Source organism: Melospiza melodia, chromosome 17 (genome assembly GCF_035770615.1).
Source record: "Melospiza melodia melodia isolate bMelMel2 chromosome 17, bMelMel2.pri, whole genome shotgun sequence".
In the NCBI taxonomy this organism is placed as follows: domain Eukaryota; kingdom Metazoa; phylum Chordata; class Aves; order Passeriformes; family Passerellidae; genus Melospiza; species Melospiza melodia.
In genome coordinates this window covers 5975723-5995254 of record NC_086210.1, presented here as the reverse complement: position 1 = coordinate 5995254, position 19532 = coordinate 5975723, and the positions used below count along the sequence as shown (strand labels likewise).

Here is a 19532-nt window from a genome sequence, read left to right as displayed (position 1 = left end):
AAATGCTACCTTCTTATCGTTAAACCAATCCAACCTGAACCTCACAGAGTCATGCTGGTTATGCTATGATGCACAACCGCCTTTTTTCGAAGGTGTTGCCCTCGATCTCCTATTCATCTTCTCAAAGTCAGACAATCCATGCCAATGCAGATGGGACACTCCCCGGCGAGGCATTACCCTAAGTCAGGTTACGGGCCAAGACAAATGCTTTGGCAATGCAACCTTGGCAAAGCAGATGGGCAACGTCTGCCGGGAATTCGTCAAACTTAAGGGAGGGAAGTTCTAGTGGATGATCCCAGCTGCATCAGGAATGTGGGTCTGTCAACGATCCGGGGTAAGCTCATGTGTACTCCTTGACAAATTCGATCATTCTACTGACTTTTGTGTCCAAGTTTTAATTGTCCCCAGAGTCCTGTATCACCAGGAAGAAGAGGTGTACCACTTGTTCGAGGAACCTGACCAGCTCCACAAACGAGAAGTGATAACAGGCATCACCATCGCAATGCTCCTCGGTTTAGGAGCTACCAGCGCTGCCACAGGCATCTTGGCCCTTGCAACAAAACATCAAGGACTGGCACAACTGCAGATGACTGTCGACAAGGACTTGCAGAGGATTGAGAAATCCATTTCTTCCCTAGAAAAATCCCTTTCCTCGCTCTCAGAGGTTGTCCTCCAAAACAGGCTAGGACTGGACCTTTTGTTCATGCAACAAGGAGGCCTGTGTGCCACCTTGAAAGAGGAATGCTGCTTTTATGTGGACCACACCGGAGTCGTGAGAGACTCCATGGCTGAACTGAGAAACCGACTAAACCTAAGAAAAATGGACAGAGAAGCTCAACAGAGCTGGTTCGAGTCGTGGTTCAACCAGTGCCCATGGCTCACCACCCTGATTTCTACACTAATAGGCCCACTTGCTATAATCTTACTAACCCTAATCTTTGGGCCTTGCATATTAAACAAACTGGTGCTATTCATTAAAAAGCGTTTAGAAACGCTTAACATTATGTTTGTCGAGCGCCGACAATTACTTTAAGGCATACCAGTTACTAACGCACTTAAAATTTTATACTAATTTTACTAACCCATGAAATTTTGTAACCTCTACATTTTATAATTTTATACGATTTTTACTAATTGTGAGGGAGGAGGGAAACGTGGAGAGTTAGGGATATGTGTGCGGAAGAAGTCGGGCTGTACGGTCAGTCAGGACATCCCCCCCACCCTGCAGTCAGACCTTTGCTCCGTACCTGGACGTGAGCAGAAGGACGTGAGCAGAAGGACGTGAGCAGAAGGAAATGACACTGACTGCCCAAGCTATAAAAACCCTTGTGACCCCTCAATAAATGCCATTTGCTGTCCACCACGTTGGTGTCAGGAGCATATGGACCGAGTGACCCTGGGGTTACGGCCACCGTGCTGGACTAAGAACCTGGTCGCCACGCCTTGAGAAGGCAACAAGGGGGAAAGAATAGTGTCTGTTCAGGGGTACACAAAATCGAGCCAGGCAGTAAGCGAGAAACATTGTTTTCATGGCCCAGTGCCTGCACCTGTACTTGCTCTGGGCAGCTTTCCTCCCTGCCCTCTGCACACCTCCCCCAAGTTGGGAGGGTTTCAGTCCCAGTCTCTGGAAGAAGGTGAGAGGGGGCCTTCTCACACAGGGGTTTCATGTCTCGGGTCCTTGATGAAGAGGCCTACATCTCTACTTGTCTATCACGATGGTTGAGAACAGGCTAGAGGGGTCTTCTCTTGGAGGAGGGACCACGCTAAAGCTCAAACCAGCCAGGCCAGGAGGCGGGGAGAAATTCCAGCACCATTGTTCAGGAAAAAGGGCAGGGTGCTCCTTCGAGTTCAGTGTCGCATATAGCAAACAACACCTCTGGAAACAGTGAGCTAAGATGTGGGATCTCAGTGCCTCAGGACTGAGGTGCAGAGTGACCGAGACCACCCTTGGGGGGCTCGGGAGTTCTGGAATGTTGCCAGAAGTGTCTGGTGGCTGGACTTTGATCCTACACAGGAGACAACACCTGTATGAGGATAGGAGGATTTCACTGGGGTAAATGGTGAAGGGATAAGTTAGTTAGAGTGAAACACAGGGTTTAGGATTTCTGTACAGGGGGGTCTAAAGAAGTAAGATGGAGGAATTGGGGCGTGTCCTGTTCTTCTTCTTCTTCTTCTTGGCCTCCATCTTCTGTGGTGATGTTGGCACTTTGGGATTAGTTATTACTAAAAGTGCACTGGTTAATAAGGGTAAAAGGTATTGGGGAAAAATGATAAATATTGTATACGTAACTTCGAGTATAAAGATAGGTGACTGCCCCGGGGGCTCGCAGTGTGCTCATGGCTGGCTGCTGAGCAGACCTCTGTCGGGCCAAAAGAAAATCTTTTAGATAAACAATTAATAAACGCCGAGACCGAGAAAAGATCTGAAGTCTCTTCTCGTCCTTTGAATCGCGGGCTGTCCAAGGCCACCCCGGGCCTTTCCAGGTCACCTAAACAGCCCAGAAACTGACAAAACTCCACCAGATGATCCACACTGGGATACGACCCTTTGTGTGTGGAGAATGTGGGAAGAGCTTCCGTGACAGCTCTCGCCTGATCATCCACCAGACAGTGCAAACTGGGGAATGCCCCTACATGTGCTCAGTGTGTGGGAAGAGCTTCATCGAGAACTCCAGCCTGATTCTGCACCAGAGGATCCACACTGGGGAGAGGCCCTACAAGTGCAGGGAATGTGGGAAAAGCTTTAGGCAGAGCTGCCATCTGAATGTCCACCAGAGGATCCACACTGGGGAGAGGCCCTATAAGTGCAGGGAATGTGGGAAAAGCTTCAGGAGGAGCAGTGGGCTGATTCTGCACTAGAGGATCCACTCCAGGGAGAGGCCTTACAAGTGTGGAGAATGTGGGAAGAGCTTCGGCCAGAACTCCAGCCTGATTATGCACCAGAGGATCCACACTGGGGAGAGGCCCTGACAGTGTCCTAAGTGTGGGAAGAGCTTCTCCCAGAACTCTGCTGTGACCCAACACCAAGGGAGGCAGCAGTAAGGGATGCCCTACAAGTGCCCTGTGTGCAGGAAGAGTGTCGCCTTGATTTTTTAAGATTTTCTAAGCCTTCTGATGTTTACATTCTTGTAGCAAATTTTCTCACACAGTTTCTGTAAATAACTTATTGTTTTGCATTCTTTTTTAGAAGAAGAAAAATTTGATGGACTGTTGGTTTGTCCAGTGTCATTGGAGAGGTGGCACTTTCACCCTCCAATCCACTGTCACTTTCAGAAAACTATAAATGTTGGAGTCAGAAAATAAACTCACCTTTTCTCCCTCTTGAGAGCAGCAATGTGTGTGCTCGTGTTGTTTTGTGTCCTACAGTGACAGGAAGAGCTTTGAGCGCTGCTTCAACTCCATCCCCTGTTGGGGACCTCCACTGGATAGTCCACAGTGACCCTCGCTAGGCAGAGACTTGGTCATCCATGGTCCTGGTGATCCATGTTGGGAAGACACCTGGCTGGTGGTCTCCACATCTTCCTGGCTTCCCTTGGGCACTTGGACACAGCCATAGAAAAATCCATTGGGATGCAAACTGACATCAGAATTTCATAGGGAACAGCACATTTTTTTTACTTTTGACACCAAAAGTCTGACCTTTGGCATCCAATCATTGCTTTGGGTGGCATCCAGCAATTCCAAATGGTGTTGGAGGTCTTTTCCAACCTGAATCATTCCATGATTCTAATTCTCTCTGGCCCACCAGCATCTTCCACAGCCAAATGGTGATGGACTGGGGCAAAAAACCAGGATTTTGGAGACAATGGAGTGGAAATCCCTCTTTAAACAGGTCATTTCTACCCACCCAAGCATATGGATCCTCAGCCAGCATGGACACGTAAATGCTTTTATTTTGGCCTTTATTTTCTCTCATTTTTCTTTGCCCTTCACCCAACATTGGGGTAAATATAAAGACATTTAAATATCACACGGATGGTGACATTGTGGGACATGGGTGGGGACATGTTAGGGATGGGGACAAGGGCATGGGTGTGAACATGGCTGTGGATGGTGATATTGGGCATGGGGGGGTGTCACAGATAGAGATGGTGACATGGGGCTCTATGGCCATGGATGAGGACATGGGGGACATGGCCATGGATGGCAACACAAGTGGCCTAGGGGACAAGTCCATGGGTTGTCATGTCCATGCCATGAGGTGTCCCATGGCCAAGGACATCACATCCCCACCACCACCATGACACTGTCCCTTTCATGCTACCATTTATTCCCTGCTCTTCCCCTGGCTGTGACACCCGCCTTGTGGGATGTCCCCATGTCCTGGTGACCTGTGTCACTCAGGCCACTCCCACCAGTGGCTCCAGCAGCAGCCAGAGCCCATCCTTGGCACGCAGGATCAGCTCGGGCTGGCGGCACAGGGGTGACCTCACGTTGTCCCTCCGCAGCACCAGCTGGGACGGTGTCAATGCCACTACCACCTTCATCTCAGCCATGGCAAAGCTCTGCCTGATGCAGTTCCTGCCACCACGTCCCCACTGTCACTGTCATCCCACTGTGAACCCAGCCAGGGACAGGGGTGGCACTTGGGGACACTCCTGTCCCCACTCCAGCACATACCTGGGGCCAGCAGAGAAGGGGATGAAGGACGGCAGGAAGGACTGTCCCTTGCTGTTCTCCAGACAACCTCAGAGGATTGAACACCTGGAGTGACACCGACACAGTCACACTGAGGGGACACAGCTGTCACCACTGTGGTGGCAGGGACACATGGAGGCCTTGAGAACAGTTAATAACAAGTCAATAACAGGATGAGAAAAGCAAGTATTAGTCTCAACAAGAAAACCACAGGTATCGGCAACAAAGAGGGGTTGGTGTGTAATCTGCAACCAATGATGAGCTCGGGTTTTGTAATATGTATAAGCTTAATTAACACCACTATAAAAGAGTGTAAGCTAGATCAATAAATCGGAGTTCGATGCTGATCAATTAGGATGGGTCAACTCCCTTTGCTTCCTCAAATGGTGACACCTGATCGTGATACGGCAATGCACCACGGAGGAGTGAAGACACGGCTCAGGTCCTGAGAAGCAGCTGAGACGGCAGAAAATGCGGAGAACAGAAAAAAAAAGCAGATAAAAAAGAAGCTGAGACGCGTCGTGCCTCGGGTGTCGTACAGGCAAGCCCGACTGATACGTGCTGCATGGACCTTGAAGAGGCTGCAACAGCACTGACGCTTTTAGGTATGAAAAGGCAAGCAGCATATGATTTATTGACTGCCTTTTTACAAAAAAGGCAGGTTAAGGGGACAGATTTGCAAAAGGATTTACCAGGGCTTTTGGCTTATGGCTACGATAGGGGAATTTTTATTAATCCCCATACGGTTCACGAGTTAATGGAGTGGCGTAAATTCGGTGATTTATTATGGGAGGCTACTTTAGAGGGCGATAAAACTGCCAAGAAGTTAGGTAAATTGTGGCGGGTCGTTCGCAATGAATTATTGCAGTTTCAGGCTGAGAAAGAGGCTGCCCAGCAGGCTACCGCTGCTCATGGGTGTAATAAAGATTACGATCAGGACAGGGGGTACGATCAGGATAGGGGATTACCATTAGCCCCTGCAATGAGGACGGTCTTATTACCTGCTTCGCCACCCTCTTCTGCTTTAAGCCAGGCTACACAGAGTGCTTCTGAGGCTTCCACACCCCCTGAACAACACGAACTATGGCCAAGACCACCCGATAATCTCCCGAAAATCAATGAGCCGATCCCTGGGGCGGAAAATGACCTAGCGGGGGCTATTGCAAGGGAGTGGAGGTTGGCCTGGGCTGCACTTGCCAGAGACGCTATGAAAAAGGGGGATGGGGAGCTTATCAGCGCTGCTACCCAGCTGGCTTGTCCTGTTGTATTCAATCCGCAAGAAGGAGGGGGCATGCAGGCTACTATTACAGCCCTTGATTGGAAATTGCTGTCTCAGCTGAGGTCTACTGTTAGTCAGTTTGGAGTGAAAAGTGAGCCAGCCAAACAGATGTTAGATTTTATTTTTGATGCCAGTCTTCTTCTTTTGGTGAATGATTGTCATGAGGATAGCTAAATTGATCTTTACTCAGCCTCAGCAATTGTTATTCAATGCTCATTGGCAAGGGCTTGTAAATGAATGCGTAGCACAGTTAGGGCTAGGCTTACAAGAACAGGCAAAGACCTCTCAAAATCAGGTGTTAGCTGCTCTTGGACCTCTTCAAACGTCAGCAACACTGCCTTCAATGCCTAGTTGGTGCCAGAGCCGCAGTGACCACGCACCAACAGAAGTCGTCGCTGCAGCATCAGCACCTCTCGTGTCTCCAACCCGACACCACAGGGAGCCTCGGCTTGGAACCGGCAGCTGCCGTAGAAGATATGCTGATGACCTGCACCCACGGAAGATCCCGACAGGGATTCACGGACCTATTGTTATACAGGGTCACACGGTGGGTGCTTTGCTTTTCGGAAGATCATCTGCATTGGGATTATTTGTTTTGCCTGGCGTCACTGATGTGGACTATATGTTATGGTGCGTACTCTTTTCCCACCACTCCAAATTAACAAAGGACTGAGAAGTGCTCAGCTGGTGCCACTTGAGCCAAATGACTAAGGGATTACAGACTATGAAAGGACAAGAGAGGGGGGGAAATGGTTTTGAATCCACCGGAGGACTTACCTTACTGGCTTTGAACCTTTCTGAGAGACCCAAGAAAAGGGTGGAAGTGGAATTTCAAGGAGACAGAAAAGATCATTTTCAGGCTTGTTGGACACTGGAGTCGATTCCAGCAGTATTAGCCCTAGCCGTTCGCCTCCTCTCTGGGTTCGCATGAATGAAAAACAGCTAACAGCTTTCCTTTTCAGTAGTCCAATTACCACCTACCGTGCAATGCCTGATAAGGCAGGACATTATGGCTCAGTTGGGGGTGGTTTTAACCCTTTGGGGTAAAAGCCATTGCTTGGACCGTGGCTGAGGAACCTTGTGACATATGCTGTAGAGATATTAGATGTGCTTTTAATGCTTCTGCTTATTTTACCTTGTATTTTTGATTATATTCAAAATGTGGTCAGTAGAATGATAGAAAAAACTTGGCAGACTAACGTCCTTGCGCAAAAAAGAAAAACGGGGAATTTGTTGGAGAATTTTGCTCAGACATGGCTTGAAGGAAAAAAGGCCATGAACATATACAGCTGGTTAAAAAATAAAAGGCAGCTGTGAGCAGCAAGTTCTCAGGCTTTTCCCTTAACAACAGTAAACACCATGTCCTTGAGGAAGTGATGAGAAAAAACATGGTAGAAAACATGGAGGCCTTGACAACAGTTAATAACAAGTCAATAACAGGATGAGAAAAGCAAGTATTAGTCTCAACAAGAAAACCACAGGTATCGGCAACAAAGAGGGATTGGTGTGTAATCTGCAACCTATGATGAGCTCGGGTTTTGTAATATGTATAAGCTTAATTAACACCACTATAAAAGAGTGTAAGCTAGATCAACAAATCGGAGTTCCATGCTGATCAATTAGGATGTGGTCGACTCCCTTTGCTTCCTCAAGGGACACCTCATAGGGTGGCCCTACCTCAGGCTCAGGCCAGAGGTCTGGGCTGTGGTGGGTCCCGTAGATGCTCATCGGGCAGATGAGCTATGGTAGGATGGGAATGGTCACTTTAGGGACAGCAGATGAGGGTGGGTGGTGACACTGGGGACACCCTGTCATACCCTTGGGGATGACATGGCCATCACGCTGGGGGATGTCCTCGGTGCAGCGCTGGGACACAGCAGTGACAGGATTGGCGTTTTTTACATCCTGTGACCTCCCTGTCCGTGGGATGTTGTGTCAGGCACTGCGTGAAAAACGCCAATCACTTGTTTTTCAAAATTTTAGAAGTTTAATAGTAATAAAATGGTTATAAAAATAGCAATATTACTAGAGTAATAAAAATTTGGACAATTAGGATTTAGGACAATATGAGACAATAAAAACAAAGAGTTACAGACGGTCCGGGTACCTTTTTCTGGTACCCATTCAGCACCACAGCCAGATGTGCTTCCACAAACAAAGGCACTGCACAGTTTTTTCCACCAAGATGCTTGAGCTTTACAACAGCAATTTCAGCTGTCAAACACAGAGGTTTGTAATATTGTTAGCATCTGTGCTGTCAAGGTCACGCTGCACCATTGCAGATGAGAGTGAACCCTCATGGACTGTGTGCTTTGCAAATCTGGCAAATTGATGTCACACACATCCCTGATTTTGGCCGTTTAAAACACACCCGTGTCTCAATTGGCACCCTTTCCTCAGCAATATGGGCTACAGTACACACAGAGGAAAGGGGACTGGGTGCCATGGTACACTGGCAATCAGCTTTTGCAGCCTTGGGCATTCCTCAAACCATCAAAACTGATAAAGGGCCTGCTATACTTCCCAGAAAACCAGGCAATTTCTACAGCTCTGGGGTGTATCACACCAAACCAGCATCCCTCATTTACCAGCTGGACAAGCAATAGTGGAAAGAGCACATGGTGCCTGAAAAGGTATAGTTAATAAACAAAAGGGAGGTATGTGGTGAGACCCCACAGAGTAGAATAGCTAAAGCTCTATACACATTAAATCACTTAACAGTATTAGGAAAATCCCCGAACCCAGTTATGCTAAATCACTCCTTATCAATGCAATCATGTGATGTTCAGCTGCCCAAATCCAAGGGAATGGCACGAGACCTCCTTACCAATACATGGGGGGGGTCCCTGGGATCTCATTACCTGGGCTTGGGGACATTCATGTGTTCCAACAGACAGTGGGACACATTGGGTACCTGCCAGATGCATCCAGCCTGCACTGCATCCTGACAGCACCTCCTGATAAACCCTCAGCAGACACAGAGCCGTGTGATCAGTGATTGGTGACAACCTCATGGAAATCTGGGACTGCAGTTCACATAAAGATTCATCTGTTTACAAATTATTCCCCTGTTTACAAACTGTTTTCCTTGTCTACAGATTGTTTCCTAGTTTTTGTGTTTGTTTTTCTTTCTTTAATAAGGGTTGAATGATTCTTGTTCTTGCAGACTGTTTTATTTTCTTCAAGGCTTAAATGGTTTGTTGTTTTTACAAATAAGTTGCAATCTGTAACCTATAAGCCTAATGCCTGGGGCATATTTACCTGAGCTCTCCCCTAGCAGTTCCTGGACATAAATGCTGCAGCTAGAATGCAAATCAAAATTTCTAGAAAAGAAAGGGTGAGATGTTGGTGTCACCTTGCCAGCCCCTGGGCTCAGTGACAAGAGCTTTGGCCAATTTGATCTCTCATAAGCCTGCAGACATCTCAGTGGCCCAGGTCCCAAAGGGGTGTGGAGTTCAAACCAATGACAGCATCCAGACCAGGCCTTTCAAATGCTCTATATAAAGGAGGGAGTGGAAAACAAAACCCTCTCTTGCCACACAAACATCAGGGTGAGTGGTGTCTGTCTCCTGTGCCCCTCACCCTCCACATGTCACCTAACACAGAGGCAGATCCAGCTCTGGATCACCTCCATGCAGGTGAATCCTGGTGTGTGATCCATGCTGGAATCTCATGGATCCTCTCATTCTGCAGAAACAGGCAGAGAAACCAATTGCTTGACCACAGGTACAGAGGGGAATCTGTGCGGGATTCCAGAAGGGATATAGGGCAGGATTCCAGACCAGGGCACGATTCCAGATCAGGATCAGGTAGAATTCTAAAGTGTATCTGGGCTGGATTCCAGAGCAGGATCAGGTGGGATGGATGGGGCAGCATTGGAGTGGGATTCCAGAACAGGATTGAGGGGATTCCAAAACAGATCAGGTGGTGTTGGTGGAGCAGGATTGGGGTACAAGGGATGCAGTAGGATCTGGTGGGATCCTTGCTCTCTGTGGGCTCTTCAGCCAGATCCAACCCATGGCGACAGAGACAGGGTGACACCAACTCTTACTCTCATCACCAGCTGAATGATCCATGGTGCAGGTCCAACCCCTTCCCTCTCCCTGCAGAAAGCCACAAATTGCTGGCAGAGTTCATCCTGCTGTTCCCACTCATCACACAGCAGCCCTTCCCAACAGACTGACTTCCTGTTTTCCCATGTTTTAAACACAAGAATTACAGTTGTTCAAAATGTTTTATTTCTCATGTATAAATACCCTGGTTTGGGCAATAAATCTCAGTCCCATCCTCCAGTGCCCAGCACTTCCTCTCAGGGAATGAGGAATAGAAAAGGGGACATTGGGAACTGGGATAAAGACACTGGGGATGGGGACACTGGGAAAGGACTGGGGACACCAGGAGCTTGGAGTGAGCACAGCAGGAGTGAGATGAGGACATGACACCCATGCCCAGATCCATTCCTTGGGATTGATTTCCCACCCTGTGCCCCATGTCCAGGAGCAGACATGGGGACCAGGGATCATGGGGGCATGGTGGATACAGGGGATACACACACATCCAGGGAATGGGCAGACCTGGGGGACACAGTGGGGACATGGGGGACACAGGGAGTTGGGATCCTGAGGATGTGGGGAGAAGGGATTCACAGGACACTGTGACTGGGGACACCAGGAGCTGGCTGGTGACACAAACACCGGGAATGAGGACACTGGGGCTGATTCCCCTTTATTCCCTGCCAGATGCAGCCCCCTTCTTGCTGCCCATCCCAGGGCCCTCAGGCTGCCCAGTGCTGCCTCCTCCAAGGAGCAGGCGGCTGTAGGTGCCGCGGCGTTCCCGCAGCTCCGCTGGTGTTCCCGTCTCCATCACGGCCCCGCGCTCCAGCAGCACCAGGCGATCGGCCCCGTCCAGCACCCGCGGCCGGTGGGACACGACCAGCATGGTCTTTGCCAGCCCAGTGCGCACCCAGCGCTGTGCCTGCGGCCAGAGAATGCTCTCATCCCAACCCATCCAGCTCAGAGAACACTCATCCCAACCCATCCAGCTCAGAGAATGCTCATCCAAAACCATCCAGCTCAGAGAACTCCCATTCCAAACCATCCAGCTCAGAGAACTCCCATCCCAACCCATCCAGCTAGGAGAACACTCATCCCAACCCATCCAGCTCAGAGAATGCTCATCCCAACCCATCCAGCTCAGAGAACGCTCATCCCAACCCATCCAATCAGAGAACCCTCAGGCCAACCCATCCAACTCAGTCCTACCCTGTCCCACCTGATCCCACCCAGTCCCGACCAACCAATCCCATCCCACTCTCAGTCCCACCCTAATCCTATCATCCTGTTCTTACCATCTCCCTGTTCTCCATCCCATCCCCATGCCCACTATGCCATCCTGCCCACACTATCCCCATTCCCACTGTCCCATCCCATCCTACTCCTACCACTCCAACTCTTCCCATTGCACTCCATCTCTGTCCTCATCCCAGCATTCCCATCCCCTTCATTCCCACCCCATCCCACCCCACCCTATCGTATCTCCTTGTCTTCATCCTTTGATTCTACTTTCCTGCCATCCTACACCCCTGGTCTCTATCCCATCCTACTATCCTGTCCTATTTCTCCACCTCGTTGACCCACACCACCCCATCCAATCCCTGTCTTCATCACATCATTCCCACTCCATGCCAATCATTATCCCTTATTGCCACTACCTCATCCCACCATCCCATTCCAGCCATCCCAGCCATCCCATCATACCCCATTTTCACCAACTACACCCCTATCCACACCAACCCCCTCCATCCCACCCCACTCACCGCTCCATCATCTCCATCATCCAGCGCCTCATCGAGGATGAGCACGGCGGGACGCCGGAGCAGAGCCCGGGCCAGGGCCACACGGCGCCGCTCCCCCGCCGCCAGCCGCCCCCCGCGCTCCCCCACCTCTGTGGGAGCGACCACAGGGGATCAGTGGGGTGCAGCCCTGTTCTCCCCTCTTGTCCCACCCCCCACACTCCCCCACCTCTGCGGGGGGACCCTGGGATCAGTGGGATCCCAGCACAAGAGGTTCCCCCCCCTTCCCCTGCCCCCCACACTCCCTCACCAGTGTGTGAGCAATCCCATGGGATCAGTGGGATCTGACCTGCGTGAGCAATCCCATGGGATCAGTGGGATGTGACCTCAGGGATCCCCCGCACACCCCACCATGTGCCACCCACTCCGCTCTCCCATCGCTGCCAGAGGATCCTGGGATCAGGGGGATGTGCCCCAGGGGTGCCCCATCCATCCCCCTAGCTCTCACCAGTGTCCCAGCCCTGCTCCAGCCCCTGGATGAACTCCATGGCTCCAGCAGCAATGGCGGCCTCCCGCAGCTCTGACTCTTTGCAGTGCTCCAGCCCCAGCAGGATGTTCTCACGGATCGTTCCAGAAAACAGGACGGGATCCTGCTCCACCAGCACCACCTGCCCCAGCCCCAAGCCCTATGATGCTGTCTTGGCTCCTGGTGTCCCCACCCCTGTTCCATAACCCCATGCCACCTTGGTGTCCCCATAGTGTCCATCCCTGATCCCATTCTCCCCATCTGTGTCCCCAGTGTCCCCACCCCTGACTTTCCACTTTTCCCCATTCCTTTCATCCCCATCCCATTTCCCAATGTTCCTATCCCATTTCTTCTTGTCCCCACCCTATTCCTGATGTCCCCATCCTCTTCCCAGTATCCTCATTTCTGCTCCCATGCTCCTGTGGTCCCAGTTCCATTTCATTGTTTATTGCAGACATCTTTTATGGAAAATCCTTTCCTTAGGATTTTTCCTCCTGAGAAGCTGAGAGGCCTCAGGAACAAAATGTAAACATTGATTATCTGCTACTGTGGAATGCAACAGGTGCATCTGTGATGAGCCCATGTTGGATGTTTGTAATTAATGGCAAATCACAACCCAGCTGGCGCAGACAGAGAGCCAAGCCACAAGCCTTTGTTATCATTCTTTCCTGTTCTATTCTTAGCTAGCCTTCTGATGAAATCCTTTCTTCTGTTACTTTAGTATACTTTTAATGTAATATATATATCATAAAATAATAAATCAAGCCTTCTGAAGCATGGAGTCAAATCCTTGTCTCTTCCCTCATCCAAAAACCCCTGTGAACACCATCACAGTTGTCCCCTGACCCCTGTCCCCATTTTCCCCATTCCATGCCCAGTGTTCCCAGTGTCTCTGCTGTCCCACCTTGCGGTGCAGGTACTGGTATTCATACTCTGGCAGCGGGATCCCATCCAGCAGCACTGTCCCGCTGCCAGGATCCCGCAGCCGCTCCAGCAGCGCCACGGCCGTGCTCTTCCCGCTGCCATTGGGCCCCGCCAGCGCCGTCACCTCCCCGGAGCGCACCTCGAAGCTCACGTCCTGTGGGATGGGGACAGGTGTGTGAGTCTGTCTGAAATATTCCTCATCTGCCTCACCATCATCATTGGGGGACCACTGAAGAGTCCCCACTGTCTAAAATCTCTGGTTCTGAAGGAGAAAGTCACATGCCAACAAGGCCCCGAGACCTGAGAGCATTGTTAAGCTGTTGTCCACAGGTGTATTTACTATATGCTACACTGAGCCCAATGAGAAGAAGAAGGGGGCACCTTGCCTTTTTGCAACAGTAGCCTTGGAAGCTGTCCCCTCTTTGCCTGGCTGGACTTCTCCTGAGTTTTGGGTGGTCCCCCACAAAAGACCCTTCACTCGTCTTACAACTGCCGTGACAGACGAACTGAGATGTAAGAAGCCTCTCCATCAAAGACCAAGACATGAAACCCCCATGTGAAAAGGCCCCCCACACTCTTTCCAAGGACTGGGACTGAGACCCCCAACCTGGGAGAGGTGTGTGGGGGAGGCAACCTAACCAAAGCAAGATGGATGTTGCAGGTGTGAGCAGTGGACCACGAAAACAATGGCTCACACCCACTGCTGAACATGGACTGTGTGTACCCCTTTTCCAAACATTATTCTTTCCTTCCCGAAGATACAATAAACTACCTTTGACTCGGTTGCAAAATCCATTCCCCTTCCCCCATCGAAAAAGAGTATAATTGGGGTCCAGATGGACTGCAACCCTGAGATCTCCCCGACGTAACAGGCGGATCCTCGACTGGACTGGACCAAAGGATTTCGTCTCTGCATTTGGTAGCTATATCCCCCTCCTTCTCTCTCTCTCTTTTCTCTCTCTATCTTTTTCTCTCCCTTAATCCCTCTACTGCATTTTGTGGTGGTCATTCAATAAAGCTGCATTCGTTTTATTACTGCAAATCTCCTGTGCCGTGTTGGTTTTTTTGCACCCTGAGATCAATCCATGAACTATCAAGAAACCCGTTTGTAAGGACGGATTGTGACAGCAGGTGATGCCAAAATTCCCACCCCTGGGAAACCCCACCTCCCCCCAGACCCACCTTCAGCACAGGGTGCTCTGGATTTCCAGGATATGTGAAGGAGACCTTCTGAAAAGTGACATGGCCCTGAAGCTCGGGGGGCTCCCGCGTCCCCCCGACATTCCCTGCGGGTTTCCGATCCAGGTATTCCCAGATCCTCTGTCCAGCAGCTGCGTTGGTCAGGAATTCATTGAAGCCGTAGAGCAGCACCTGGGGAGAAGGAAGGGGGTGGCACCGGGATGGACAGAAGCACGGTCGGATGGACAAACACGTGCATTCCATGGGATCACCTGGGTATGGTTACCAACTCTGTCCTGGTACAGCAGGAAGGTGACGAGGACCCCAGGAGTGATGGATCCGTCACGGAGCTGCTGGTGGCTCCAGCACCATGACCCGGATGGCCAGTTTGATCACCTGTAGGTGGGACAGGCATATTGCTGCCCCCAACCCACTCCTGGTGTCCTCATTCCATCTGCTCCCATTCCAACCCACTCCTGGTATCCCCATTCCATCTGCCCCCAATCCACTCCTGGTGTCCCCATTCCATCTGCCCCCAACCCACTCTTGGTGTCCCCATTCTGCCTGTCCCCATCCCACTCCTTTGTGTCTTTATCTCTGTTCCTGGTGGCCTCATCTCTGTTCCTGGTGTCCTTGTTCCAGTTCTGGATGTCCCCATCTTACTCTTGATGTCCCTATTCCTGATCCTGATCTATCACAGACATATTCTCTGAAAAATCTTTTCACCAGGATTTTTCTCCTGAGAAGCTGAGAGGCCTCAGAAACGAAATGTAAACAATAATGATCTGCTGCTGTGGAATGAAGCAGGTGCATCTTTGATTGGTCTCATGTGGTTGTTTTTACTTGATGACCAATCACAGGTCCAGCTGTGTCAGACTCTCTGTTGAGTTACAAGATTTTATTATTCATTCCTTTCTAGCTTTCTAATGTCTCCTTTCTCTTTCTTTAGTATACAATTTTCTTTTAATATAATATATATTATAAAATAATAAATCAGCTTTCTGAAACATGAAGTCAAGAATTTTGTCTCTTTTCTCATCCTGGGGACCTGCAAACACCACCACACTGATGTTCCCAACCTTTATCCCAGTGTCCCCATCCTGTTTCTAATGTCACCATTCCCATTCCTGCCATGCCGTTCCTGAACTCAATGTCCCTGTTCTGTTGTCCCCATTCCCGGTGTCCCCATTGTACTCTGAGTGCCCCCATCTTAGCCGCTGGTTTCCCATTTCTGGTCCCAGTGTTCTCATTCCCAGTGTCCTCATCCCTGATCCTGGCATCCCCATTCTCTGCTGTTCCCATTCCCAGTCCCCCCTGACCCTGTAGACAAGGACGAAGATTGCCAGCTCCAGCTCTATCTGCTCCTTCAGCCTCAGCTCCTTGGCCAGGTTACATCTGTGCTGCTCCTCCTCCTCCTCCTCTGCCGAAAAGGTTCGGATGGTCTCAATGGCGGCAACAGATTCCTGCACCCCTGTGGCTGTGCGGGCGGATGCTTCCAGCATGGATCGCTGAAGGGCCTGTGGCAGCAACAGGGGATCTCCAACTTTCCCAGATCACCTTCCTAGCCCACCATCCACATCCCATCCCACCACACCCACTGCATCCCCACTATTGCATTCCCGCCATCCCACGCCCTTCTCTCTCACCCTCACCATTCCCATCCATTCTCCTAATCCCACCATCCCCATCCCCACTGTCTCATCCCATACCCACCACCTTATCTCATCCTTCTCTTCTCATCCACACCAGTCCCATCTCGACCATTTTGTTCTATCCTCATGTCAGCACTCCCACCATCTCACTCCCCTGGTCTTTATCCCCTTTCATCCCACCATTTATCATCCTCCTTTCCATTCTCCATCCCATCCCCATCATCCCATTCCCCTTGTCTTCATCCCCTTTCATCCCACCATTTCCACCTCCATCATCCTCCTTTCCATTCTCCATCCCATCCCATCCCATCCCATCCCCACCATCCCATTCCCCTAGCCTCCATCCCAGCTCCACCATTCCCACCTTTCTTCAGTCCCCTCCCACTCTTTCCCTCCTACTCCTGACCTGTTTGCGGGTGCTCTGGATGCGGCGGGTGGCGATTTCAAGGGGCACCTCCAGCAGTGCCAGCAGTGCCAGCTCCGGTGCCAGTCCCACCATGAACCCCCCCACCACCAGGGCCATCACCAGGCTCCGCAGCAGCTGGTTGGCTCCACTCGGTGCTGCCCTGCACACCCATGGCACTTCCATGGAAAACTGAGCCAGGAGCTCAGCTGCAGGGTGGGAAAAGAGGTTGGGATTGTGGTGGGTGAGACCATGATCCCATCATGGATGATCCCATTTGGGATGGGAATGATGTAATGGGGAGCAGTGGGATGGGATGATGGGAATGGCTGTGGAGATGGTCAGGGTGGAATGGGGCAGGACAGGGGAAATGGGATGGTGGGAAAGGAAATGGTGGGATGGGGTGATGGGATGGTGGGAGGCAGCTGGGGATACGCAACAGGGTGGAGGCACGGGAGTGAGAATAATGGGGACAGAACAGTGGCTAGAATGGGAAAGTGGGATGGGGACAGGATGGAACACTGGAGTAGAATGAAGCCAGGAAGATGGCATAGGATGGAATTGGATGGGATGGTGGGAATGGGAATGATGGGGATGGAGTCGTGGGATGGGATAACAGACAGATGGGATGGGATGGGATGGGATGGGATGGGATGGGATGGGATGGGATGGGATGGGATGGGATGGGATGGGATGGGATGGGATGGGATCAATGGGATGGGATGGTGGGAATGGAATGGGATGGGATGGGATCAATGGGATGGGATGGTGGGAATGGGATGGGATGGGATCAATGGGATGGGATGGTGGGAATGGGATGGTGGGAATGGGATGGGATGGGATGGGATGGGATGGGATGGGATGGGATGGGATGGGATGGGATGGGATGGGACGGGACGGGACGGGACGGGATGGGATGGGATGGTGGGGATGGGACTGGGGTGACAGACTAGCTGGGATGGGATGGAACAGGTGGGATGGGTCGGGGGGGATGGGGCTGGGCCGTACCCCGTTACCTGCTGGTGTTCCCTGGAAGAAGTCCAGGTCTTGGTGCACCAGGTGGGAAAAAAGCCGCAGGCTCAGGCTCTGACGGAGACGCGCCATCAACAGCATGAAGAGAGACCCCCGGCAGCCAGAAAACAGCACACTGTGGGGACACAGGGACACGGTGACATCGGGGACGTTGGGGACATGGGGACAGGCCCTGGGAATGCTCCAACCCACCTTGTGGCTCCAGCAGCCGCCACCATCCCGACAGCTCCAGCGGTGACTCCGTCCCCACTCCCGATGGCATCCAGCACCTTCCCGGTGGTGTACGGCCCCGCCATCTCCCCTGGGTGTCACCGAGGCTGCATCACCACGGGTGAGACCACTGACACAGGGGGACCCTGATTTGTGGGGGGCAGGATCCAGTCTGGGGAGCGGGGATCTAATTTTGGAAAGGCGGGACACGATTTGGGCAGGAGACAATTTAGAGAAGTCAGGACCCAATTTGGGGGGTTTCGTGAAAAATTTAGGGATTTTACACCCAATTTAAAGTGTCAGTACCAATTTTGGGGGGGTTCAGCACACAATTTTATGGATCAGAACCTAAACATAGGAGATCAGGACCTTAAGATCCCAGGTCTTAGAGGTCAACATCCATATTTGGGCATCAGACCATTAGTTTGATGGTCAGCACCCAATTTTGGGGGACCAACAGTCAAGTTTGCAGGGTCAGAACCCAATTTGGAAAGTGAGCACCCCATTTTTGCAGGGTCAGCACCCAACTGAAGGGGTCAACTCACAATTTAGGAGGGTCACCACTCTATTTTAGGGTGGTCATCACCTATTTAGGAGCTCAACACCCAATTTTAAGGCACCAGCATCCAATTTGGTGGGGTATCCCAGATTGGGGGGTTCCCAATTTGGGGCTGCAGAGCCCAAATTGGGGGTGTCAACGTCTGTCACCACATGTCAACGTCCTAAGGTGACGTTAGGATGTTTGTATCCCCATCTGTGTGTTCTGTTTATGCTGGATATCATGTTCTGTGCCTTCAAGACTGGCTCTGAAGAGTGAAAGTTTTGCTTTGGTTTTGCTATCAGCCGCTCCCCCACGGCTGGCGGGACACAGACACGGGGCAGTACATGGTGCTGCTTTTGCTTTTTGCTTGGCTTTTTGCTTTTCTCTTGCTTCTGCTTTGCTCCTGCTTCGCTCTTGCTTTTGTTTCTGCTCATTATTTAGTTTAGCTAAGCAGTCCGAATTTTTCCCTGGACTGTTTCTCCTTTCCCTTTTTTGGATCTACTTGAGCCTGCTCCAGACCAGGACCTGGGAACACCGAGAGTTTGCACCTTGTGGCTGCAGCAGCTGCCCCAGGACCAGAGGGACTGACAACAGAGCGACCACCCCCAAGAGAGACTTTCTGAATTTGTCATCTTTTTCAGAGTGGTGAAAGAATGTTGTCATCTGGTATTGTTCATTTTGTGTGCTTTGCCTGTTAAATAAACAGGTTCTTCCCACTTCTCTCTGAGGAATCTTTCCTGAACTGGTTTGGGGACGGGTTGTGTGGGTTTGCTTTCTGGAGGGGCCCCTTTTGGAGGTTTTCTCCCAGATTTGCCCTAAACCAAGACAGTCACCCACCAACGACAGCCAGCATGAGGCAGAGGACAGCAGCTCCAAGGACGTTCCTCTGCTCCCAGGTCAGTGCCAGAGCGCGCCGGACGCTGCTGGGAGCCTTGGGGACGCCTCCGGGGGTCTCAGGGACGCTGCCGGGGGCTGGGGGCGCGGCCCAGGCCAGCACGGCAGCAGCGTGGGTGACCCCGAGCCAGGCGGGCGCTGCGGCCGCCAACAGCCCCGGGCCGGCCCCGAGCGGCCCCAGGAGGCTCCGGAAGGTTCCGAACACCGCGGGGGTGGCGGCGGCTGTGACGGCGGCCGCGGTGGCTCCGGAAGGACGGCGAGGGGCTGGCAGCCGGGTGGCCGCGGCCAGGATGGGCAAGCGCAGGGCAGCCTCGAGCCACACGCCCAGCACGCCCAGCGGCGCCAGCAGCGGCACCAGCGGCACCAGTAACACCAGTGCCAGGGCGTCAGCCACCAGCAGCACACTGGGCAGGAGAGCGGCGGGTGGCAGCGCCATGGTGGGACCAGTACGGACAGTGCTCTC

At 51.6% G+C, this 19532-nt stretch overlaps 1 pseudogene; it reads right to left on the bottom strand.

Annotated features, from left to right (window-relative positions):
- Window positions 1-10642: 10642 nt before the first annotated feature.
- On the bottom strand, window positions 10643-19532 carry LOC134425965 (antigen peptide transporter 2-like; annotated as a pseudogene).